A 21,773-nucleotide genomic window follows, 5' to 3' on the forward strand; every position below is an offset into this window, starting at 1 on the left:
GATGGGCTTGATCCAAAGCCCAGCTCCCATTGACTTCAATGGGCTTTGGAGCATGTGCTGAGTAAGTAAAGGGCCAGATCATGCCGTCTGCTTTTTCAGCCTGGAAGGCAATAGATCAGTGAAATACAAGCTGGTCTGAACTCTATTTTGTTAGAAGGAATGCATGTATCATCTCTTCTCTGTTTGACTCTGCAGAAATAACACCATGAACATGATGGCTCTGATTTGTGAGTGACAGGGAATAGCCACTCTCAGCAACAACACTTCCAGCCAAATCCACAGGACTATATCACATGGAATCCCACTTCATGCCAATAGCTAGCCAACTGTACAGCACAGAGGCACTCAGCCTCCATGTAAATGTTGCTACCATCAATAATTGACTGGAACTGTGAAAAAAACAAATTAGAAGGTTCATTTTGAAACTCTGTCCTAAATTTTCCAGGCCTTCCATGGAGTTTTTGTGAGGAGGGCATTATTGGGCCAATATCTGGAGTGGCCGCCCTGATTTTGTTTTTCTCACCATAATTCTCAGAGTAGTTATACTGCCAGTGGTTTCAGTCTGTTATTGTGCCCTAATCCTCACTCTGTGGGAAAATTCACAGAGAAATATATGCTGTAAACACTAGCATTAATTCTGGAGAGGTTTTCTGTCAGAAATCTTCAGGTTGCCAAGGAGGCTATATACCCTGGTGATGAATTAATGAGACCTAAAAAGGTTGTTTCTTGGCTCTACCCAGCTTCAGGTGGCCCTGTCCCCTCAGAATTCTGCCAAGCCCCAAATGTAGGGTGCTCCGATGAAGGGGTGTCAGAAGGAGAAGAGGGTGGTTACATCCACTCCACTTCTAGAATTTTTGGTTATGCGTATATTAATAGTAGAGATGGGGGGAAATTAAATAAATAAATCATGACAACTTTTGAAAACTTTGAAAATATGCTCATTTCAAAGTTGTGGAAACAGACCTAATTTTTTTTTTCAGTTTAGCTCACAAAATGTTTTTATTTATAATTTTTGGTTTTCAGTTTTCTATCTCTTTCTCCAGCTTTTTTCACTAACCCCTTTCCATTCTGAAAAGCAGGGAAATGGGCTAAGAGAGAAAAAAAACAAATTTTGGCTTGTCAGTTTTCATAAACCTCATAAAATTTAGAAAATAATTTTTGATGAAATTTTCTTTTAAAAAGGCTATTTTTAATAAAGATATATTAATGATTAGCATATGGTTGCTCTCTGTTAATGTATCACAACTACTCATTATCCTACTTCCTGTGGATCAGAATCCAAGTGATGCTACTGCACAGACAGCACCATAGCCTTAGGACACAGAGTAGAGAAAACTCATCAGACTTGATTTTTCTTGACATTGGCAAACTTATTTTTATATCTTCACAATAACTTCTCAATACACCGCCTATTTTGGTAGTGTGCCAAATCACTATGAAGAGAATTGATTCAACTAGGTGTTGATCAAATGCAATTGTGTAATATAAGAATGTTGTTTTTTTACATAGCAGACATATTCAGCTAAGCAATCACCTTTTCCTTGCTGACATAAAGACTTAAACAGGATGCACTTTGTATTCTCAATTTGAACTCATAGGCTTAGTTTCAGCTTTCTCACTAGCTTCTTTAAAATCCCCATTTACAATACTGATAGTTGATTTTAGTTTCCAGTGGCAAATATGCATGTTAATCTCTACCAAAGTCAGCATTCTACCTCATTCTTTGTTATATAATGTCACACAGTTTGCCTCTTTCCGTTTTATATTCAGACTGCCTGTTCATGGCCTATAACGACAGCAGACTGCAATTTCTGAAGTGCTTATGGCAAGCACAGATGGGCAGATTCTCACTTTTACTAGTTTTACATTGCTGTAACTCTAGATATTTCACTGGTATTGCTCTTGATTTACACCATCAGTCGATTCAGTTGAAATTAAATGGAGTGATAATCAAAACCAGTTCATCAACTGTGAGTTTTGATTTCAAAAGGGCAGACTTTGGAAAAATTAAGGCAATTAGTTAGAGAAGACATCTGATCTCCAATTCTCAGGTCAGTTCACAGTCTTGGTGTCCTTTTGGATTTCTCAATGTGATGGGATACAGTAGTAGGCTATAACTCTTTAGCGCTCCCTCTGGGAGATGGTGGGCACAGCTCTTGTCTTGGAGTCTGGAATAAATGCCAGGTGGACTAGGAACTGAATAAAGGGGAAGAGATAATGGGTTGTGTTGAAATGTGATTATCAGGCTAGAGGGACGTTACCAGTGGAGTTCCTCAAGGATGGGTCTTGCAACCAATCTTAGTCTTATTTTTATTAATGACCTTGGCACGAAAAGGAGTGTGTAGTAATGAAATGTGCTGCTAATACGAAGTTGGGAGGCATTGTCCTTACACAGGAAGCTCCAGATGACCTTGAAGACCAAATTGAGAGAAATGGGATGAAATTATCATGCACTTAGGGTCTAATAAGAAAGAATTTCTGCTACAAGGTGTAGGCTCATCAATTTTAAGCAACAGAGGAGAGAGACCTAGGGGTGTGGGTCAATCACAGGGTGACTATGAGCCAACAATGTGATGTAACTGTAAAACTAGCAAATGCAATCCCAGGATGTATCAGGCGAGGCATTTCCAGAAAGAGGGAGAATACAATAATACCATTGTGCAAGGCACTAGCAAGACCTCATTTGAAATACTGTGTAAAATTTTGATCATTCATGTTCAAGAAGCATTAATTTAAACTGGAACAGTTTAACTGAACAAATTCAGGCTGTAAAATGAGAAGAAGTTTCTACCCATCCGAGGGGTAAGGTTCTGGAACAGCCTCCCAATAGGCATTGTGGAGGCAAACAACTTAATTAGTTTGAAGAGAAATGGACAAATTTATGAGTGCAATTCTATGACAGGATTGCTTGTGATGGTAAGGGCCAGGGCTCGACAGCCTTTGGGCTCACTTTCTGTTTATATCTTATGTTCCTAAAAGCTCAGACTTCAAGGTTTCAGTTGCCCACCTGCAGGGATCAGGAAGGGATTCCTCTCCTACGTCCAATGTGTTCTGTTTTGTGTTTGTTTGTTTTGTTTTTTATCTCCTTCCTCTGAAACATCAGGGATGGCCACATTCGGAGATGGGTCACTATATGGGGAAGACCAGAGCTCTGAGGTGTACCTGAGCATTATTTCTCTCAGGTGCTTGGCTGGCTGGTTCTTGCTCACACGCTTGAGTCTTACTGATTGCCTTATGTGAGGTCAGGAAGAAATCTCCCCCTAGGTCAGATTGGCAGTGACCTTGACTATTCTTCATCTTCCTCTGAAGCATATGGGTGCAGGTCACTTGCCAGGATTTCTGGGTGTCTTTCTGGATGTCTCTCACTCAGTTGTTTCCCTGCCATTTCAGGGGCCTGAGTTCTGGAGCCCCTTGGTCTCGCCTATTATCTGCCTGTGGCACACAATAGTCTAGTCTCCTGAGGGCTACAATATTTAGGTTTAATTTCAGGTGTTTGGTTTAACGTGTGGGTGCTGGGTGGTGTTGGGGGCCTGTGATATACAGGAGGTAAGACAAGGTGATCTGGCGGAACCTTCTGGCCTTGAATTCTATGATTCTATGACTCTAAGTGAGATCTGAATCTAGCCCTGAGTTAGGAGCTGTGTTGGCATGATATTTTACATAGGTATTCTTACATATCTGTTGCAGCCTTTAATTGTGGTTAATCATTAATGATGATATTATGATCCACCTCCATTTGCTTGGTGTAATCCGGTACCATTGCTCTGTTTATAAGGATTGTAATATAAACATCACGGGTGAAAGCATCTCTGTGACTGGTGCTTTCCAGCTTGCAATACATCTGCCACATCCCTGAGGAGGGTTGTGGCAAACAGAAACACTCAACCTTTGTCTGTATTGACAAACCCCAGCTTGATCACATATCCCTGTTGCATGTTTCCCCATATATTTGCCGACATCTGGTGAATCTTTCTTGGTCTGTGGTCATTCTTTCCTCTTCAGCTAGTGCGTTCTATAGCTAGGTCCCACTGTCTTCCAGGCCCATGAAGTTCTGTCTCCCAAACCCAGGAATCCCCCTGAGTTACTTTCACGATTTCAGTGCAATGTAGCTATCATGGGAGAACATGGTTGTGAGGCAACACAATTTAGGACTAATTTCATGTAGGGCTTTGAATATCCAGACCAAGACCTTGAACTAGACTCTGTATTGAATATGGAGCTACTGCAGAGAGAGAAGTGACCCATGTTTCTAAACAGATGGACTTCTCTATTTTGTACCAGACAGAGCTTTATCAGGGTGCGTAGATTCATTATTAGTTCTGAGTTGCAGTAATCAAGCTTGGAGGTCACAGATGGGAGAGAAGCTGAGCCCTGATTAGGAGGCAGGGCTCCTCTGACTAGGGGTCCTATAAAGGTAGCCAGCCAGTCAGGCAGTGGCACAGACAGCTGCAGTGGCACAGGAGCCAGCAAATAGAGCTGTAAACAGGGGAGTCTGAGTGGGAGTTTGCAAGGGGATTTTGATGGGAAGACTAAGAGAGTCAGGCAGAGGAACAGGCAGGCTAGTGAAGGGAGTGTGTGGTGATCTGGCAGTGTTTTGGTGCTCATTGGGGGGTTGTGTTGCTGTGGGTGGTGGTGTTTTGGTTTGGTTTGTGATTCCCAGACTAACAAGACTTAGGTGAGAAGGCTGTGAGAGATACAGAGGCAGTAGTGGTAATGACCCAAGCTGTGGAAGACACAATGAGGATGACTGGATGTGGAAGCTGCGGCATGTACATGAGCCTGGAAGGGTTACCTGAAAAGGGTTACATCTGCATGAAGTGCCGCCTGATAGAGCTGATGGAAGAAAGGATCCGAGGATGGAGATGCAGATGGAAACTCTGGTTAAGTTTAGAAGGGGGTCCAAGCGGATGATAGAGCAAAGACATGAGGAGGCTGAAGGAAAAAGCTCAGACATGCAGATGGAAGCAGGACCAAAGAACTCTGCTGATTGAGGAAAGTGTATGGTGGAAGCATGTGACTAAGAGAACCAGGCAGAGGAAAAGATGGGCTAGTGAAGGAGAAATAGAGCTCAGGAACAGGTTTGCAGTGTGGGAAAATGAAGAAGGGGCACAGCAGGTCAATGCTGAAGGTGAGAGGACAAGGAAGAAGAGAAGAGCAGCTAGTCCTACAGGAAGAGGGGAAGAGTCAATGGAGACAACACCAAATATGATTCCCAGGAGGATACGGGATGGGTTGCGGACGATTGCAAAGGATAATAGGAATTGAGAGGACTTGCAGCCAGAGGGAACGGGATAGACTGGAGAATCGCACCATCACCAGGAAAAGACAGGTCTACGTGATTGGGGACTCCTTACTGAGAAGAATAGACAGGCCTGTAACTAGAGCTGATCCAGAGAACAGAAAGGTGTGCTGTCTGCTGGCTGCTAAGATACGTGATGTGGACCTGAGATTGAAGAGGATCCTAATGGGAGCAGGAAAGACTCCACTGATTGTCCGTCATGTGGGAACAAACGATACATCTAGATTCTCACTGGAACATATCAAGGGAGACTATGCCAAGCCTGGGGAAGACGCTTAAGGAAATCTAGGCTCAGGTGATCTTCAGTGGGATTCTGCCTGTTCCTAGAGAAGGGCAACAAAGGTGTGACAAGATTATGATGGTCAATAGATGGCTCAGGCAGTGGTGCTATAAGGAGGGCTTTGGGATGTATGGTCACTGGGAAACTTTCATGGACAGAGGACCGTTCTCTCAGGATGGACTTTACCTGAGTAGGGAGGAAAATAAACTTCTAGGATGGAGGCTGGCACAACTGATTAAGAGAGCTTTAAACTAGGAATTTGGGGGAGATGGTTGGGAGATGTCCAGGTAATCTCCATGCCAGATTTTAACTCTTTTAATTTTTTTAATGAAGTAAATACTAATAGGAATTGTGTGATCATGGGAAACTTTAACTTCCCAGATATAGACTAGAAGACAAGTGCTAGGAGTAATAGTAAAGCTCAGATTTCCTGGATGCAATAGCTGATGGATTCCTTCACCAAGTAGTTGCTGAACCAACAAGAGGGGTTGCCATTTTAGATTTGGTTTGTTGAGTGCGAGGACCGAATAGAAGAAATGGGTTGGTAGGGCGACAACCTTTGCGTTCAAGCAATCATGAGCTAATTTCAGTTCAAACTAAATAGAGGATAATCAAAAATAGATCTGTGACTAGGGTTGATTTCAAAAGGCTAACTTTTAAAATGAAAAATTAGTTAGGGAAGTGGATTGCACTGAAGAATTGTGGATCTAAAGGCAGAGGAGCCTGGATTTACTTCAAGTCAGGGTTGCAGAAACTATCAGAAGCCTGCATCCCAAGAAAGGGAAAAAAACGTCATAGCAGGAATTGTAGACCAAGCAGGATGAGCAGCATCTCAGAGAGGTGACTAAGAAAAAAGCAGAAAGCCTACAAGGAGTGGAAGAACGGGAGGATCAGCAAGAAAGCTACCTTCTTGAGGTCAGAACATGTTAGGGATAAAGTGAGAAAGCCAAAGCCATGTAAAGTTGGACCTTAGAAAGGGAATTTAAATCAATAGTAAAAGGTCTATAGCCATATAATAAGAAGAAAACAGAAAGAAGAAGTGAACCGCTAAACACCAAGGATGGACTGGAGGTTAAGGTTATTTATGTATGGTCCCATTATCTAAACAATACTTTTCCTCACTCTTTAATGAGCTAATGAGGAGTTGGGATAATGGAGGATGATAAATGGAAATGAAGAGTATGGAGGTAGGCTTACCACATCCGAGTAGAAGCAAACTCAACAGCTTAATGGGACTAAATCAGAGGGCCCAGATAATCTCATCAAGAATATTAAGAACTGGCACATGAAATTGCAAGTCCATTAGCAAGAATTTTTAATGAATCTGTAACTCAGGGTTGTACCGTATGACTGGAGAATTGCTAACATAGTTCCTATTTTTAAGAAAGGGAAAAAGGTGATCTGGGTAACTATAGGCTGTTAGTTTGACATCTATAGTTGCAAAGTCTTGGAAAAAAATGTTGAAAGAGAAAGTAGTTAAGACATTGAAGTCAATGGTAATTGGGACAAAATAACAACGTTGGTTTTACAAAAGGTAGATCATGCCAAACCAACTGATCTCCTTCTTTGAGAAGTAAAGATTTTTTCGATAAAGGAAATGCAGATGGATCTAATTTACCTCAAATTCATAAGGCATTTGATACCTTTCCACATGAGGAATTACTAGCTAAATTGGAAAGATGGGCCTCAATATGAAAATTGAAAGGTGGATAAGAAAACTGGTTAAAGGGAGGACTACAACGTGTCGTACTGAAAGGTGAACTGTCCAGGCTGGAAGGAGGTTACCGTGGAATTCTCAGAGATTGGTTTAGGACAAATTTTTTTTTATCTTTTTATTCTGACCTTGGCACAAAAAGTGGGAATGTGCTAATGAAGTTTGTGAGTGAAACGAAGCTGGTAGTGTATTGCCATACAGAGAGAGGGACAGGATATCCTACAGAAACATTTGGATGACCTTGTAAACTGAAATAATATAATAGGTGAATTTAATAATAAAATGTGCAAGTTCATGATTTAAGGATTAATAACAAGATTTTGTTATAAACTGGGGACGCATCACTTAGAAGTAACAGAGAGGAGAAGGACCTCGGAGTATTGGTAATCACAGAATGACTATGAGCCCTAATGCGATATCGTGTGAAAAAAGTAATGCCTGTCTTGGTGCATCAGGCGAGGTATTTCCAGTAGCGATAAGGGTTTAGTACTGTATTCAAGTCTGGTGAACCTCATCTGGATACTGTGTGCAATTCTGGTCTTCATGTTAGAGAGGTGATATTCAATCTGGAACAGGTACAGAGTAAGGGGACTAGTGATGATCCAGAATGAAAACCTGTCTTAGGAAAGGAGGCTGAAAGAGCTTGGCTTGTTTAACCTATCCAAAAGAAGGCTGAGGGGAGATATGATTTCTCTCTATAGCTATATCAAAGGGATAAATACCAGGGAGGGAGAGGAATTATTTAAGCTCAGTACTAGTGTGGACACAAGAACAAATGGATATAAACTGGTCATCAGGAAGTTTAGACAGGAAATTAGATGAAGGTTTCTATCATCAGAGGAGTGAAGTTCTGGAATAGCCTTCCAAGGGGAGCAGTGGAGGCAAAAGACATACCTGGCTTCAAGGCTAAGCTTGATAAGTTTATGGAAGGGATGGTATGATGGGATAGCCTAATTTTGGCAATTAATTGATCTTCAACTATTAGCGGTAAATATGCCCAATGGCCTGTGATGGGACATTAGATAGGGAGGGATCTGAGTTACTACAGAGAATTCTTTCCTGGGTGTCTGGCTGGTGAGTCTTGCCCACATGATCAAGGCTTACCTGATCGCCATATTTGGGATCAGGAAGGAATTTTCCTCCAGGGAAGGTTGGAAGAAGCCTTGGGGGTTTTCGCCTTCCTCTGCAGCATGGGGTACAGGTCATTTGCTGAAGGATTCTCTGCACCTTGAAGTCGTTAAACCACAACTTGAGGACTTCAGTAGCTCAGACATAGGTCAGGGTATGTTACAGGAGTGGGTGGGTGAGATTCTGTATCCTGCGTTGTGCAGGACATCAGACTAGACGATCATAATGGTCCCTTTTGACCTTAAAGTCTATGAGTCTATGTGATGCATGGATTACTGCTCTTCATCCCATTGCTAATTTCAACTAGGCATAGAGAAAGCCAGGAAATGGACATAAAGAAAAGGTGTGACTCCATGATGTCTCCATATTCATCAGTTGCTGAAACTTTTGTGTCCCTAGTAATATTGTGTCTGGTTATCCTCTACCTTCTAGCAGTTTTTCAAGATGACTGTGTTTATACAGTGCATTCTTCAATTCAAAGCTCTTTGTCAAAGGTGAATCTTGATTTTTTCTCTCATTTGGGACAAGCATTTATTCAATACATTTTGTACGTCAAATTGCATATTGATTTATCTTATATTTGTCTGGGTGGTATGTGGTAAATTGGCTGAATATTTTTTTTCATTATTTACCAAATTCTAGCCACCTATTGTCGCAACTTAGGTATTCACCCACCAAGAGTGACATAAGAATAGTCACTTAGCACAATATTGCATTGTGACCAGAATCTGATTGGAATCAAGCCAAATATCAGCATCCAAATAGGTGGAGGCGTGGATCCACTTAGCATTTCAAAAATGGAATAATTTACTCAGATGATGTGCACAGCACGATTTGTCAGTCAAGTTTGACAGTAGTGTACTCACGCTGGTTTTCATGTGGACTACACCTACTTTGGGACTAACCAACCCCAGGCAATATTCCCTTTTCCTACATGCATGCTTATTAAATATTGATGGCATAGCACATACTGGTAGATTTCTATACTGGTAGTTTTTTTCCCCAAGCAAAATCGCAGTGCAATCACTGTTCATTACATAGCCTCTTGCACCAGCAAATGCCATCCAACATCTTGTTTTGTATAAGTGTTCTTGTAAATCTCTTACCAAAATTATATCCTCTGAAATATGAACAGCTTGGAATTGAAGCTAGCCTTTCCCTTGAAAAGCTAGTGAGAAAGATTCAAGTGTCTCTTGGGTAACACATGAACACTTCACACATTTAACTTTCAGGGACCTAACATTGACTATTGCATCAAGTTTACAATGAGATTACAGTTTTGATCATTCAAGACTAGTTAGCGATTATGGCTTGTGGTTTAGAAGCAGGTGAGAGCTGGAATTTCTGTCCTGCCCTGTCTGCAACAAGCTAGTCATTTTTACACAGGAGGATTAGATTTAGAAAACGAAATCCTTGTGTCGTTATTTTGGAAAATGAAAGTTGACAGAATAAACATTACACATAATTTGATGGTATTTATAAAAACATCCTGAAATGATGTGAGCAATAACCTAAATTGCTTGGAGTTCCTCCCTTGGACCCATACTATGCAAAACATTTTTGTGGATAGTTGGGTTAAACTTTTATTTCTAGCATTGTATCCTACTGCTGTTTATCTGTTGCTGCTTGGATACCAAAGTGCTAGGTGCTTAAAAATACCTTAGCCAGATAAATATACCTAATCTACTAGTGTAGAATCAGTTAGATAGTTGAAAAATCCCCTTTTCATTGATGCATTGTAATTTTTACAAACCGGAAATTTACAAGGTGAAAATCAGATCAGGAAGCCCCTCTAGCATTAAGAGATTCCTTGTCTGCCGAGAAACAGGAAAGGTTTCTTTAAGAAATATCAAGCCAGTTTCTGGTGTAGAAAGGTGCAAGCCATGAGCTAGAGGATTTGTAAAGATATTCTTATTGCCTTTCCTAGACAAAAGTGATGCTCATTCAAAGGACCTTTTTTTGTGAGCTGACTCTGGAAGCCAATTGAATTGTGGACCGTGAACTCAACCAAGGAGCTTGGGGGAAAGACTTGCCCTTCCTCACTGATGGGCAGAAGAAGTGTTCAGGGAAAGCTGGAGTGACCTGACAGACCCTACGAAAATGTTGGAGACTTAAGATAAAACATCTGTTCCTTGGAGTAACTTGAAAGAAGAAAGGGATGATCACAAGGGATTCTCCATTTATGTGAGGAGACACCCAGATGTCTCCTAGGTGATCCAAAAGTCTGTTGATAATTTCTGACAGAAATAACTTTAGATACAGGCCTGTAGTTAGTGAAATGCTTTTGAAATGCTTTTCTGGTCTATGAAGGAATGGCTTTCCTTCAGTTTGATTATCTCCTCTTATTCTGGCTTGTGTAGAATTAAAGGATTTTGACATTTCCAGTACTGGTGCAATCACCTGAAGCAGTTGTGAGGCACTCCATGTTCACACACACAAGTGGTCCTATACCATTGCATAAGTGTGACCAATTGCACCACCTCTTAACAAGTTTTATAAACTCCTCTACCCACACTGGTTCATTCTGAACTCGGTCAGTGTTCGTGAGGATGGGAAATGAAGATTCTGTGGCTGAACTGAACATTTGATCCCCTCTCAGCAAATTCCTACAATGATCCAGCCCATGTCTCTGATAGCTCAAAGCACAGACTGAGTCACCTCTCAACCATCCCTGCACAGATTCTATGCTTGTACACTGCTGCGATTAGCTCTGCTCTTTTATGCCAGCCCCAAAAATCTGTCAGTGTTAAATGTTTCCACTTTGGGTGACTGCAGTCTGGACATGCAATCATAAATAAACCAGGGAGGTCAAGATGACAAGTAAGCTTTGTCTCACTGTGGCCTTGTACATGAGCGCTGCTAGATTTTATCTGTCCTGTGTACATGATCTCCCGAAGTAGCAGTGACTGGAGAACAACAGAAACCAAAGTCTGAGCCGGTTCTTCCCTGCTCTGCTGTTGTAACTGGTTGCAGCTGACTCAGCTGGTCAAGGCAGTTCTAAGAGTATGTGATTCTTTGCTCTTTAAATAAAAACGAAATGTATATTGCAAAATATTTGTTGCTCTGAAACATTCTGGTAATATCATTGGGCTTGCTACGTTATTTGCATAATATGGATTCCTTGGTAATTGTTTTGTCTTAGAAAAAGTACATCACCATATGATGCCCTTGTACTTAAAAAGCTATGCGAGAGCCAAAGTCAGCGTTTTCACCATGCGACTCTCCATGGCAGGCTGAGTTTAATAGCCTGTGAAGGAGCAGAGAACATGACTTACCAACTCTGTGGCATTGTCAGTGCCATTAAAAGCCATAACCCATCTTTGTCCAGATGCACTCCACTCCCAAAAACTCTGGTCGTGACTATGTGGAGTTCACACAGAGAGGTATCTGTGCAGTCAGAAGAAGCTGGATATGGTTCCAGTTAGATGCAGCCTCAGCTTACTCTGAAAAATGTTGATTCCCACATGTTGATCTTCTGCTCCTTCCATCTTGTCCATGGCCATAACTGCAGGGTTGAGCTAGTTTTATACAAAAGGTAATTTTATCTGACACTAACTTTGGGGGTACACTGTATCAGCAAAAAGAGAGAGACTGTATTGCAGGGGATCAAACAACAATAAGATTGCAGCATCTGTCTGCTCTTGCAATTGCTTTTAACAATGGAGAGCCCTACAGTGCATATTGTATCCCAGGGCCAGTTTCTTTTCTGTAATGCTCACCCTCTGAGGTACTATAGGACTTGTGGGAAGACATTTTAATACCATTTTCTTTCAAACATAATCACTGTTTAATATAGTTCTTTACAAAACAATGTGCAATAAAGCTCCAGATCCTCAGCTAAGCCAAGCATATGCTCAGTGCAGATGGGAGAGTGGGAAAGGAGGAAGGGCCCTTGGTCATTTTCACCATCCAGAAGAGCTGGTCGACATCTCTCATTCAAGGCTGTGCCGCCCAGGCCCAGGTGAGTCCTTAACATATTTTGGAACACAGCAGTACTGAAAAACAAAATCTTGTCATGTGTTTGTACTCTAATGCTCTTCTGAGTTGAGAGGGATGAAAACCCACTAACATCTCTCCTGCATCTGTTCCTATAGGAAAATTAAGACCCCAAGAAAGAAAGGATGGTCTTTGGATTAAAGCACTGGACTGGGCCTCAGGAGAGCTGGGTTCAGTTCCTAGTTATCCCATAGACATCTTCTGTGACCTTGGGCAAGTTACTTAGGCCCAGACCTCAATGGGAGTTAGGTGACTAAATGCCTTTGTGGAACTAGTGTCTCTGCCTCAGTTCTCAGCTGCAAAATGGTATAATAATACTTCCCTTCATCTATCTTGTCCATTTCGATTGTAAGCTTTTGAGGGCAGCGATTGTCCCTTGCTATGTGAAAGTACAATGAAGCCCTGATGCAAATGGGGCCTCTAGCTGCTATTTTACTAAGATAATAATAACAATAATAATAACAACAGCAATATGGTAAGAGAAACTATACACATTGATCCAGGCCCTGGTGTAAATCAATGCTGCAAAGGGAGGAGATTAAATGGTTCTTCTATTCATGTTTGAGTTTGAGCAGGGTTAAAGACTGGCTCCTTTCCCACCACCGTACATGTTTTGCCTTTCAAAGCGTCTGTTTAAAAAAAGTGTTAGCTTCTTACATCACTCTCTTGATCTTGAGAGTACTGTAAATATTGTGGTTTCATAATCCCTAATCCTTTAAAGGTTCATTCAGTACAAATGGCAGCTTGTGAGTGCTGTTGTCTACATCTCACTCCGCTGATGTCCCTATTATTGCTCTGGCCAGCAAACTACCAATGGGTATATGTCTTCCTTACAGAGCCCTTCTGAAATCAGTGATGACTGTACACTTGCCTGAAAGGCTCCCAAGTGTTGAAAGTTAAGGAACCTGCTTTTGCCAGGGCCGGCTCCAGGCCCCCGTGCGCCAAGCATGTGCTTGGAGTGGCATGCCGCGGGGGGCGCTCTGCCGGTTGCCAGGAGGGCGGCAGGCGTGCCTGCGAAGCGTCCGCTGGTCCCGCGACTCTGGTGGACCATCCACAGGCACGCCTGCGGGAGGTCCACTGGAGCCACAGGACCAGCAAGTGACAAAGCTTGGGGTGGCGAAATGGCTAGAGCCAACCATGGCTCTTGCAAGGTCTCTCTGGAATCACTATGAGCTGAAGGTACTCTGGGTCTCCCAGAAGGTGTTCAGTACCTCACAGATACAGGTCCAAAGGTCATAGCCTTGAGTCTAGTGAAGAGAAGATAAGGTCAGGGTGAAATGTGAATGTTCATATGTGTCTAAGGCTATGTCTACTGCAGTGCGAGCTGGGTGTGTGATCCCAGCTCACATATGAGCTCGATGAGAGTTAGCATGGGTGGAAATAGTAGTGTAGCCGTGGTGTGACAGGCAGTGGCAGTGGTGATGCAGCTTAGCTATGCTGAGGACAAATCCACCTGGGTACATACTCAGCATGGTTGACCCATGCAGTCACTGCCCATATTACCACAGCTACACTACTATTTATACCCACGTTCGCTCTCATCAAGCTAGCATGAGCAGAGGCGAAGTGTGTGAAGGGGGACATGGGAGTCACGTGCTCCCCAAGATTTGCTGCTTGGTTTGGACTGAGCATGCTCACACAGACTGAGCATTCTTAGTAACACTGTTGAAGCCGGCTGCCCTCACTCTGCCCAAAAATTCAATCCAGAAGTGGCAGCAGTGGGCAAAAAATGCTGTTTTCTATATTAACATCACTGTTGAATTTAGCCGAGAGCCTTTTGACTCAGTCCATTCAAACAGACAAGCAAGAAGAAGAGAAATAGAAAGAAGAGAAGAAAGTAATACATTAAATTAATTATATTCAAACACTCACTTGTACATATTGGTAACAGTGTAAGCTCATTTTAAAAAGTGAAAATTAAAGTATGGAGCAGAGGACAGCCTATTATTTTGATTTTTTGACTGTGCCAAAAGAAAAAGCTTAGGGTCATCACAGTCATAGAAAGTAAAAAATCCTCCACAGTCAGATGGAGCTTGGCTGAAAACCAAACACATTAATTCCTAAAGAAACAAACTCAGTTTTCAAGGTAATTAGTTTTGTCCTCTAGGCCCCTGTCACATGAGTTACATAATGGGAAAATGTATAATTTTTGTCCTTGTAGACTTAGTACTGTAATATCTATGCTAACATGATGCTGTCTGTGGGATGGAATCACCTATGATCCACGATGCTTTTGCTACAGTAAACTCTGTGGAAGGCTGGGATGGTGGAAAGTCTGCCCAATGGAGGATTCTAATAATGCTATGAGCTGTCAATCTTCTTTTTGTGGGTGAGGCCAGGCTTGTAGTCACCCTGTGCAGTCCCTAAAGTGGTCTGCTCTGGCTGGGAAGGGATGCAGTCAGGACATGTGCTTATATAGTACATCATCAGTGCAGCGTCTACTGATTAGGCTCCTATGAAGCTGTGAGAGATTAAAGCTTTCCCTTTACAGAACCACTGGGGGAAAGATAGTGATAAAAATAAGCCCCTCCTCTACCAGTTGCAATGTCCTTCGCTAATGAAGGGAGACAAAGTTTGAACTTCCATTAATGGGAATGATTACAGCCCTTTAAAAGGGAAAGGTTACACCAAGGATATGTCGTAAGGTCAAACAATGTCTTAAATAAGTTCACATGCTGTTTGCAATTTTTCTTCTCTACGTATTACATACAAAAAGCAAGTTAATATAATGTAATATAATATTTGAGCGGCAAAGTCAAGTACTTGAAAACTAGGATGCTCCAAAACTAAGGTTGCTTTCATGCTGTGCAAAATATATATTTGTTGTGATACAGCCTATAATCATGTGTACACATTCTATTTTTTTCTGCAGGACAAGTCCTGACATATTCAGAGGCCACAAGTCACCTTCAGACAGTAAAGGGTAGAGAAATGGAAGCCAGTTTTTACAAATATAGCCCATAAAATCCAAGTGTGGCAGGTGTGATTCAAACACAAGATATTTAATTGTTTTCTTTTCAGAATCAATCACCCAATTTTATTTACTTTACCTTGTCTCCTCTCTTCTCAGAACAAAAACAAGTTGATACAAAATGTGCTTGTTCCTTGAAACATCGACAGGGTGCCCAACTCTGCAAATTAATACATATTGATCCTCAATCAGACTTAGGGTCCTAAGGCCCAGATCCTCAAAGTTATATAGGTCCCAGCTCCCATTGACATCAATGTGAGTTAAGAGCCTAAATACCTTTAAAAATCTGGGGCTGTGTAAGTCACTCTGAAGAATGGGATTTAGACCCTTAAATCACTTTGGCACTTCTGAAAATTTGACCCAAGTTCTTCATTATTATTACCTTTACGCTTTTTTTTTAAAAGAACTGAAAAGACACAGGTCAGGTAATAAGGCTTGTGTTATAAGGATAAACACACTTCTGCAAACAACATATAGTCAGAGCAGGTGACTCCAGTAAAAATTCCTTTGAGATAAGGTAGGTACAGATTTCCTGAAAAAAAAACAAACGAAGAATTTGCAGGAAACCGTTCTGCTAAGAGACTACAAAGAGAGGAAGGTATGGCGAAAAATCAGTAGATAGTGTCCCATTCAAATGCTCTATCTTAACACAGATTATTATAAGCCATTAATTAACACATTAACTTTCTATATCTGTTTGGAGTGCAGGTACTGGAGAGTTCTAATTGCTCGCACAAAGGAAATATTTCAGTATTACTTTTGGCTAGTCATAATGTAAGTAACAGGTTATTATGTTAGTTCATTTCTACTAAATAGCAACTAACAAGAGATTATCTTCAAAGCCACAGTTATAACAATAAATAAAATCACTAATGAAAATGTATCCTCCTTTATTCAGGATATACTGGTTGTGGTAAAACACATAATGGTTAGAAATTCAGTCACAGACCTGTAGCTGTGGAACCTTTGGATTACTCTGGATCTTGGTATTGCATCTGTTTGGAGCCATGCTCCTGTGCTTATTATATGTGGAAAAGCCATCAGCATTACATTCATAACCTGTAAGGTGAAATTCAAAGCTAGGGAAGAAGATGCAATTCCTGGTTAACCAAAGGATAATAAGAACTGGTTAGAGTCAATGATGGACAGAGTTGCAGTGGTAAAGAAAACACATTGGGGGGAACAGCTGTGCATCATTTACAATTTTTGTTCCACAAACATTTGGCTGAAAATTTGCACTATTTCAGTTAATGCATCTTCACACCCCTGACATTTAGAGTATTCACTATTTTGATGTCAAGAAGCTGAATGTTTTTAATGCAAAAGTCATTTCCCCATAAAAATAGGCCCATTTTCTCAATCCCTGATTTTTCTCAGAAGATTTGCTTAGTTTAACGATATCTTCTGCAAAATGGGCCCATTTTTCAATTTGCAGCTATGTACAAAAAGCTTTCATCCCCAAGTAGTTTTGCAATTTGCTATAAAGATTTTGCACGTTCTTGCAGCAAATGGATTCACTGGCAGCAAACCAGAGAAGCATTGAGAAAAAGAATATCTGGAAGTTTGAAGCCTGGGCATAAGTAACTTGACCCAACAACAGAGATGATTACTGGACTCGGGTGCTTGGCCATCTGTTCTCCTAAACTCATCATGGTTTCCATCTTCTCACACTCATGGCTGTTTACACTGATTTCTGACACTCACTTGGGAACTTCATGTGTTTTGTTTTGTTCCCAGTGGTGGGAGAAAGTATCATCATATGGCAGTATGTAGACTCTGTAAATATATTCTAACTTGAAACGAAACTCTTTGATTTAAATGGAACTGCAACTATGATTTCACAACCAAGGGCTGCCAGGCTGGCCTTTACACTAATCATGAATGGCTTTACGCAGGGCTGGCTCTGGGCACCAGCAAACCACGCATGTGCTTGGGGCGGCACAACTGCAGAGGCGGCATGGTGGCATTCCAGGGGCAGCTCTCTGAGGATTTTTATTTTGCTTTTGCTGTTCACTCCTGGTAGGGTTTTTTTGTTTTTTTGTTTGTTTGCTTGGGGTGACAAAAAAACTAGAGCTGGCCCTGGCTTTACTGGTTCTAAGTGTTTCAGTTACCTCAAATATATTGTAATGAGAATTCCTAAATTGGTTCCTAAATATTATCGGCCAAAGTTGGTTCTCATTTACATGGGTGCAACTATCTTTTACCTGATTTCTCATAAATTGATAGTTGAATTGAGTTGCCTGCATGTGGGCACATTATAAATTGAAAAGACTTATGGATTGACTAGATAACGTTTTTGTTTTTAAAAGTGTTAACTTTAGTATTGCCAGCACAAATCGCAAGTGGTAAAGAAATCATATTAGAGGGAATAGCTGTGAAACATGCACAATTTTTGGTGAGATGAATCCTGAGATGCATAATAATAAGACCACTGAGGTTCTTTTATTTGCTTTTTGGTGTTTGAACCTTCAGAGTGCATGTTTTCAAACGTTTCTTTGCAAGCACGAGGACTAGAAACTTACTTTTTAAAAAAATGAAAGCTGAAATTCTCACATAACAACATGACTCCAGGACCTGGGTCGTAAAAAATCACTAGCACTTATGCTTCAGCTAGTCTGCTACTGCCCATAGTTTCATTAATTAGTAAGAAATTAGGAAACAGTAAGCCAAATTCTGTTTAGTCATAGCAGAGTGACTGAGGGTTTGATCCTGCAAGGTATTGCACATTCTCAATGCTCATTGATATCATGGGGGGTTGTGAGTGCCTACCACCTTGCACCATTGGACCTGAGAGATTTACACTAGCATCATAAAGGTAAAACAGTTCAGTAAATTGCAGAACAGACCAAACATTCCCTCACCAGGTTTCAAAACACAACTAGGGTTGCCAACCCTGTAGGATTGTTCTGGAATCTCCAGGAATTGAAGATTAACTAAAGACAATGTCATGTGATGAAACCTCCAGAAATTCATCCAGCCAAAGCTGGCAACCCTAAACACAATATGATCTAATTATTTAAAATGGACTTTGAAGATAGCTTTGTATTATATGGCAACATAACACTGATATTATTTCAAGATACTTTCAATACTAATGGAAGAACAAAAAGGAAGAGAGGAACACTGACGCATTATATTACATATTTTCAAGTGTCTAGTTCAACAGCAGCAATGAAAACAGTTACAAAATTCTTTTGTCATGCTTATTGTGTCATGTACTCTATAATCCTATAGCATTGCTCAGTATATGTACAACAAGCAGTTTCTCTACCACAGTCTTCCCCCACCCCCAAATCGCACACATACAGTAACCACGAACTACTATCAAAGGGTCATTGGCAGGTTGATTTAAATCTAAAATGTAGTTTTTGTAAAAAGCAAGGGGTTTTACAAAACTTAACGGCAATAGAAATGTTGTCATGACACTTTATGTTTTAATTCCGCGGAAGCAGTTTTCTATTTGGATTGACACATTCCAGTACAGTACTGGCAAACCAAATAGCATGGCACTGTTGTGGTAGTATTTGAGCAGAAAGTGAATCTGAGTTGAAACAAAAGTGAAACTTGTTATCCTGTGTATCTTTGTCTGTCTGTTCTACTTGAAATACACTCATTACCTTGGAGTCTAAAGGTATGGCTACGCCGCAGCTGGAGGAGTGACTACAGATTGTGTAGACCTACTCATGTTAACTTTTATCTAGGCTGAGAATAACAGTGAAGACCTGGCAGCAGGGGTTTCAGTGTGGACTAGCAATATGAGTATTTACTCAGGGTTCCCCACATGAAGCTTGTGCCACTGTAGCTTCACAGTTATTTTAAAGTTAGTGTGGGTATGCCGATAGGCATTGCAATCACATCTCTGATTGCAGTGTAGACAGACCCTTAAAGCCTCATTGTCCAAGCTGCAAGAAAGAAACAAAATCAATAAATCACCTTTAAAGATGAAAAGTAAATTAGAGGTTATAAATGCATCGGTTAGGTTTTATTAATAACATAAGTGAGGACATTTTAAACATATGCTTTTTAATCTGACAGTATTCTTTTAAATTGGACAACCTGGAGGAGAGGGAAATGCCTATTAATTTCATACTAGTATATGAAAGGGCCACACCAGGATTTTGTGAAAGGCAAATGAACACATGGACTTGCATCCTCTGTTAAGCTTTCATTCCCGGCTGCTCGGAATCACTGACATCATTTTAGGATACACAACTGAATAACAACTGGCACAATGGCATATTAATGCAGGGGTCCATCGGTACGGCATAGGAGCTGGCATGAGGGGTGCTGACGCACCCCCTGGCTTCAAGTGGTTTCCATCATATACAGCGTTTACAGTTTGGTTCAATGGCTCTCAGCACTCCCACTATACAACTCTGGGGGCCTGTGCCTAGGGGTCCCAGCCAATTTGGGCTCCACCCCTCCTCCTCCTACTCCTCTTTTCCCTGGGCCCTGGCCAGACTGGAAGCCAGAGCTGCCAAGGGAGCTCAGGTCACTGTGGGGAGCCCCGAACCCACCACCTTCCCTGGGTAGGGAGCCAGGGGGCCCAAGAGCAGCCTCTGATCTGTGTCTCAGCCACCTGGAACATGCTGCCCACGGCAGTTGAAGGGTCCAGGGGTGCCCACAGTGACTGGGGCTCCCTGGGCAGCTGCCACAGCTCTTATCACAGCCCTGCTTTGGCTTCAGTCCTAGCCAGGGAGTGGAGTCTTGGGGGGAGAGAAGGAGCAGCGGGCGGGGTCCCATGGCGAGGGAAGTAGGGGCAGAGGAAAAGTTCTTTGTGCCCAGAGACCCAGTAAATATTAATCCATCTCTGGGTGTCTGTCTGCCTCCCACCACCCTGTCATAACAATGAGTAACACTGCTAGAGTGCAAAACTGCAGTGTCTTTTTACCTGGGGCTCTTTGGCAGTGATCAGTGCCAAGGATACTACTACCAGCACTAAGAGCCTATTAATTTTGCAATAGCATGTAGCACTGGGAACTCCCAAGTTCAAGCATTCTTAGGCTGGGCATTGCTTCCCAAATTCTCTGGCATTGGAACCACAGGCAACAAAGACACTTAAAGCCAGAGATGAAACAAAGACAAAATCAAAGAGGCTCTGGATAAAAAAATAGTGTGAAATTAATAGCCACTGTTTTAAAACAATGTTCTAACTTCATCCCGTGGGATGGAAAAACAAAAACATCTCAGACATGGCTCCCTTGAAGGACAACTGGGTTGATAGGATTCAACGCAGATGCTTTGACCTTGACTGTCTCTTTTTCCCCGTCTATCTGGTAACTGCACATGCACACACAGGCATAGCTTCTTATTACAACTCACACCATTGTTGGAAGCCTTCACCTGGTCCCCGGAGAGCTGACAGCTCTGTCACTCCTAGAGATGTCTCTTCAGAACAGGGCTAAAAAGAGATTGGTGCGGAATTGTGAGGAGACTATTACTTCAGCATCTATCACTGCCTGTTGTGTGGTAAATAAAACATCATGGAAAATTCCATCCAAAAATGCACATGCCTGTCTTCAGTGGGAGCTTCATCTATGCATTTAGGGCTGAATTTGGCTCCCTTTTGTTTAATCTCATCCATCCAGCATTTTATTAAGCATTCAGTTCGTTTCAATGTCTAAGAATAAAGGAACTAAGAATGCTAGACTCCCCGCACTCCCATCTCTACAAAATGCAGTTAGATACTTTCTAAATGAGAGGCAGTGTGATCTAAGGATGGGACTGGGAATGAACAACTCCACAGTACTAACCCCAGTGTTACCCCTAACTTGCTGAGTGACCTTGGGAAAATCACAATAGAATTGCAAAGATGTAACCCGGGCTGTGTCTACACTACAAGCTAGGGGTGTGATTTCCCTGCTCATTGGCACATACTCACACTAGCCCTCTTGGAACTAGTAGGAGTTGGAATAGCAGGGCAGCCACCATAACACAGGTAGCACCATGCTGAGTACATACCCACTGGCTTCGGGCGGATTTGTACTTGGCACAGCTCAGCTTTGGCTCTGCTGCTACTAAAGATGTTACTTCAACTACTCTGCTATTTTTACTTGCGCTAACTTGATGATAGCTAGCATGAGTGTGTGTAAACGAAGAGGGAATCACACTCCTAGCTTGTAATGTCAACACAGCCTAAGAGGGGATGGGTTATCTTCCTTATTTGTAAAAATGGGATAATGGTACTAGATCATGAGGATTAATCTTGTAGAGCATCTGCATTGCTTTGAAGCTGTAAAGTGCTAATATTATTATGTATCATTCAATTCATAAAACAATCAGTTTTGTACTTTGCTACAGAGATTTCCAAGTGCTTTTTTGCCAATTTTAAATCCTCACACTGTTTTCTTGGGACCCTCTTTTTACTCATATTTCAAAATCAAGA

Source organism: Chelonoidis abingdonii, chromosome 3 (genome assembly GCF_003597395.2).
Source record: "Chelonoidis abingdonii isolate Lonesome George chromosome 3, CheloAbing_2.0, whole genome shotgun sequence".
In the NCBI taxonomy this organism is placed as follows: domain Eukaryota; kingdom Metazoa; phylum Chordata; order Testudines; family Testudinidae; genus Chelonoidis; species Chelonoidis abingdonii.